Source organism: Lactuca virosa, chromosome 5 (genome assembly GCF_052849685.1).
Source record: "Lactuca virosa cultivar CGN04683 chromosome 5, Lactuca_virosa_CGN04683_v6, whole genome shotgun sequence".
Classification (NCBI taxonomy): domain Eukaryota; kingdom Viridiplantae; phylum Streptophyta; class Magnoliopsida; order Asterales; family Asteraceae; genus Lactuca; species Lactuca virosa.
In genome coordinates this window covers 429,164,907-429,170,707 of record NC_136430.1, presented here as the reverse complement: position 1 = coordinate 429,170,707, position 5,801 = coordinate 429,164,907, and the positions used below count along the sequence as shown (strand labels likewise).

The window sequence follows — 5,801 nt, the reverse complement described above, 5'->3', positions numbered from 1 at the left end:
TTTACCGAACCCACTTATTTAAAGGACAGATCAATCTAGTTTATACTAAGATTTGGGTTGGAATACGTTTTCGATTAAGAAATCCGAGTGTTTAAAAATGGAGTTTGAAATTCCCAACAACGAATCAATTTGAAAATTTACATCTTCATCTTTCGAGCTCTCACCTCCCTTTTCATATCGAAAACTTTCCCCATTCTAGAAATCCAGGAAACATTAACAATAAACATCGTTCAAAAAGGGTCTGAAGAAGTTAACCATACATGTAGGATGCCAAGTTAGCCAGATAATCAATAAAACAAGCAAGTAGTAATATTGTCACTTTCAAAACTATAGGGACCTAAAAAACAAATTAATAAATCGTTACCTTTTTCTAACATTAACTTTATAATTTTTTTAGGGCCAAAAGACCAAGAAAAACACAAAAAAGTTTTTACAAGAATTACCACACCTCCGAAGAATCGATAATGCTAACCTTTGTCTTCCCCATCCTTGCCTTTTCTATTTAATGGAAAAAGATAAAAATAAAATTGAGTGAGAATATTCCTCCGGCGCTTAGATTCTTCACCATCACCGGCAGCTGAACGACTTCTTAGATCTTCTTTACCATCCACTTTCACTTCTGTTTCTATGTGTACTTGTTCTTGTACGGTTTAAAGTAGATCTAAAGTTATATTTTAGATCGTGTTAAATTAGCATCAGATGCAAAAATAGGTTTTAGATCTATGGAGAAGAGTTTCTCTGTAACTGAAGTACAATCGAAGACGCAAGAAAATCGATTATCGGCTGAGCGAATTTGAACTCAAGAGACTCGCTTTCGAACGACAATTTTTCGACGATCCAACTCGTTCTTAAGGTGATTTAAATCTCAACTCAATTAAGATAATCGTTTCCTTTTTAGTATGTGATATGCAAATTAACGACCGTTGATTTATTCTGACTTTTATTTTTGGTGATAATGTGGGCATCTGATGTTAATGTGTTCCCCTGTTTTTTCGTTTAAAGAAAATTATAAATCAATCCTGACAATTTTTTCTGCAATTCTTGATTTTGTAATGAAATTTAGCATGTTTTGCGGATTTGTAAATTATCAACTCAATTTCTTATTGCCCTTTTGTTTTATAGAAAAATAATTTACCTTTTTCTGTAGCTTATACCAGGATTGAAAACCTTTTATAACTTGTTATATCTCTTTTATTAAAAAATTGTAGAAACCCCTTCCATTATTTTTCATCATTTATAATGCGTCTTTAAAAAATTGTAGAAATCACAATACAACTTTTCCAGCATTGTGATTGTGGGAATTTTTGTATTTTTGATATCATGAAATAAGCAAAGTTTATATATATACACCGATGTAGATTGTTTACGGTAGAATATATTCATTTTAGTGGTAGAAACTAGATTACAGAATAGACATATTCTTGATTCTTTTGTATAGATGAGAGATCAAGAGCAAGTCTATGTCCCACCTTTTTGGGTGTACCTTTTGTCCAATCAACACGTGTATCAATATCAATATCAGTCTAATACATGTCAAACACAATACAATCTGTTCTGTCATGCATAACAATGCATAACAAACCGGCGTCATGGCCAACAAATGTGTGTGTGTGTGTTTTTTTTTGTGTGTGTCTATGAACATCATTAAAATTGCCACATCACACAAACAAATTCCATCTAATTTCATTTCAGAACACCCACGCGAAAATAAACAAAAAAACATCTTTCCAACACTGATACAACTTCAATTCAACCATGGAGACACCACTACCAACACAAGTGAAGAACAACACTCTGAAACGTCACAAGTCGGTTGACCGATTTGACTACATCAACAACGAGAATCTAAAACTTGCAATCCCAATCGGGCCCCGTTTTCAAGCCCATGTACCCGAATGGACCGGCCCACCTCACAAAAAGACCCCCCACAATTCTCTAACCTCTTCAAAATGGTTAGGCACAGTGACATGGTCATCAACCGAAACTACTACAGAAGGTGACGTTATCGTGATTGGGAAAGGAAGACCCGAATCTTGCAATTGTGCATCAAGTGGGTCCATCATGTGTGTGAAGCGCCACATCGCTCAAAAATCATCCGAACTGCAAAAAGACTTGGGACCCGCTTTCCATAAATGGAAGTTTGATCAAATGGGAGAATCTGTAGCCAAGTTATGGAAGCAACCAGAGCAGCAGAAGCTTACACATCTTATGAAAAGGGTGCCATTTTCAAAAGATATGGATTTTATAAAACCTGCATTGGAATGTTTTCCATTAAAATCCAAGAAAGATATAGTGAGCTATTATTTGAATGTATATGTTCCTAGACGAATGAGTGTGCAAACAAGGTCTGGTTGTATAATGGTAGATACAGATGATGAAGAAAAGTCAAAGGGTGGACCTTGTTCTAAAGTGTCTAGGAAAAGGGCTCGAGCTGACGCTACACCTTTGACCAGTTCTAAACTTGTGTTGACCAAGTATTTGACTGGACGAAGATGACATGGATGAGGATTTGAGGAAGCTGCTAGCTTTGTACCTGTTTTCAGCATTAGTTAGAGAAGATAAGTCTTTTTTTTTTCTCCGGTAATGTATTTATTCTTCTCGTTATTTTTTATTATTATATATATTTAAACATCTCCCCTCTACTAGAATTATATTGTGGGGAATCACTAGGCCAAAAGTTTGGCATCTTTAGGGATTGGATGAAGTTTTGCCTTAAGATCACAAGTCAACTTGCTTTGTTTGGTTAGATTATGCATCTATTTTGCACAACTAAGGCCTTGCTTCTTCTTTTTTTTTTCTTTTTTCACTTCAAGTGATGTTTGGATAGATGGTGATTAAAAAATATTTGAGAAAATGATGGTGAGCATGGGGATATGAAATGGAAAAATAAACGAGGGTAAATTTGTAAATTTAGTACTTATTGGTGGGAATGGGCAACATAAAACATGGAAAATGGAAGGTAGGGATGGAAACAGGCTGAGGTTAGGGCGGGGTTAGCCTTCCCTGATGGGTGTCGGTAATAGCATTTAAAAGTTGGGCCTATCCCCGACCCACCATGAGACCATCCTCAACCTATCCCCAATCCATTCGTGACCTATTATATTTTTCTTCTTTTATTATTCAAGTTCACTATAGACAAATTAATATATTAATATTTTTGGTGATAGTTTGATATTTTTAATAAAAGTATCAAGTATTATTACCTAGTAAATTAACACAACTTTTATTTCCATCTTCTACAACTTACATTTTCTAGAAAAAATGAAACTTGGGCTGAAATGGTGTAAGGTCGAAAACCATTATCAATTTATGAGATTTTTTAACAGCAATTATTGTCTCATAATTGAGTAAAATTTTCACCAAGGTTAACTACTTTAATCTTATGAGACGTGTATATATATATATATATATATATATATATATATATATATATATATATATATATATATATATATATATACGGGGACGAGACGAGTTAGGGCATAATGTATCCTGTCCCGGCCTCGTCCTTGATTTTTGCCATATGGGGATCCACGTCCCTTGATCTGGTTTAGCGGGAATACTCGGCCTCGATCAATGCGGAAGGCGGGTAGCTGGGTTCCCCATCGGGGTAAATTTTCATCTCTAGTGGAAAGAAAAAAAAACAAACAAACAAACAAATTTTCAAAAAAATAAAATAAATAAATAAGACTTTGGGCATCCAAATAGGGTTTTTTTCAAGGGCTTGTAGGGTCAAATAAACTATGTAAAAAAAACCTATTGTAGTAGTTTTTTTATTCAAAATCTTTCTCATATTGTTTAAAATTTTAAAAGCTCAATGGGTAGAAATTTTTTCATATTTTAAATACTAGTTTATTCATGACAAAATTACAAGAATGATCTCTATCTTATGTCACAACTCGCAAGTTTGGTCCAAAAAGGTTTGGATTCACGTCAACGGTCCAAAAGTTTGATTTTGTTGCGTGTTTGATTCAAAGTGTTTTAAACTTATTAATAATGATAGATTTGCCCTTTATTATTTTATTTTCTATTTTTCTTTTATTACACCAATTAAAAACAATTAAAAATAAAATACCTCTCTCTCTCTCTCTCTCTCTCTCTCTCTCTCTCCATTGATGCAAGACCGCCACCTCCTGCCAGACCACCCTAGTAACTCGAAACTCTTTTTTTTCACCGGACCACCCCCATCACCTCCGTCCAGCCGACTCTGCGATGTTGCCGGATTTGAAAGCCCTAAACTTCGTCGCCACCTCCACATTCCACCGTGAACGTAAGAAACCACCAGAGTTACCTCTCTCATCGTCGTCTTTCTCCGACACTGTTGTGTTTGTAGAAGACAAATGACGGAGACGATAAGACGAAGCACAATGTAGAAACCCTTTGTCAGATTCGTCCCCACAACAAAACCTAGCTCCGCCATCTTCCTCAACAAACCGTAGCTTTTCGTTGCCTTCATTTCTCTCCATCTCCGACGTTTCGTCATTCACAGAGTTCAAATCTAGGGTATTTTTTCGTCGGAGTTTAGAATTGCAAATGGTAAGCTCTATTTCGTCAGAGTTCAGACCACCTAAACCACCACCGAAGACATATCTGAAAACCTTTCATCATATATGATTTCGCGTGTGTGTGTGTGCTCATCACTGGTCCATGAATGTGAGTATATGTCTGTGTGTGTTCTTCAGCTCTTGATTTCGACGTAAGAACAAGAAACCCTTCATCATATTTCGACTTTAGAACAAGAAACCCCAAAAAGATTGATAGCCATTGACAACAAAAAAGTTAAAGCATTTTCATAGCATTATGTCATGGTAACGATTTATAGCAACCATTAGAGCTCTGATTGAAGCTAGAAAGAGAGCATCGATTTTTCATATGTACAAAATTTTCACATACCACTAAAGCTTTAAGAGAGAGGGAGAGAGAGAGAGGTGTATTTTCTTCTTTATTTTTCTTTTTTTGATTTCTGTAATAAAAAAATTAAAAAATAGAAAATACCAAGGACAAATATGTCTTTATAAAAAGTTTTGAAAATTTTAGACCAAACTCGCAACAAAATCAAACTTTTGGACCACTGACGCGGGTCCAAACCTTTTTGGTCCAAACATGCGAGTTGTGCCATAACACATGACCATTCTTCCAATTTTGTATTCATTCATTTACTATAAAAAGTGATATTGGTATGTGTAATAGATAAGCTTTATGAAAAAGTGTATATTGTGAATATATATTAAATTTTTTGTTTTCATTGATGTGATAATGACATGACACCAAAAAATTTAACTAGAATGCACATAAAAACGAGGAAGAAAATAAAAAGTGCAATTTTGTAGAAAGAAATATGAATAAAATTTAGAACATTCATAATAGAAACTTATTGGGTCAAATAAACTATGAAAAGTAAAAAAGAATGTTGTAAAATTGATACATGAATAGGAATCAAGAATAACCTTTGTGAAAAAGCTCCTAATATATTGTGGGTGTTTGTTAATATTTTTGTTTAGTTGATGTTGCAATGACTAAAAAGGCTAATCATAATGTCGGTAAACATGTGGTAATAGAAGGAAAAATCAATGTTGTAAAAATCCTGACTAGGTCCAGATTAATCTATGATTAGTCCATAGGCGTTGCCCGACCGAGTAGAAGGCGCCTAACAATTAATCTATGCCTAAACAACGAGCGAAACAGTAGCAAACGATGAAATTTTAACACTTTCAAGAAATTAAATCTCAATAGAAACTATTTGATGAATGATTTGTGTTGTATTAATCATAGAGTAAATTACACGAATGGTCCTTATGGTT

At 34.4% G+C, this 5,801-nt stretch overlaps 1 long non-coding RNA gene across 1 annotated transcript; it reads left to right on the top strand.

The window, feature by feature from the left end:
* Positions 1-418: 418 nt before the first annotated feature.
* On the top strand, positions 419-2,769 carry LOC145113076 (uncharacterized). The gene is made up of 2 exons (XR_013710722.1): positions 419-853; positions 1,693-2,769. It is a non-coding gene; the product is annotated as an uncharacterized LOC145113076 (long non-coding RNA).
* The last annotated feature ends 3,032 nt before the right edge of the window (positions 2,770-5,801 follow it).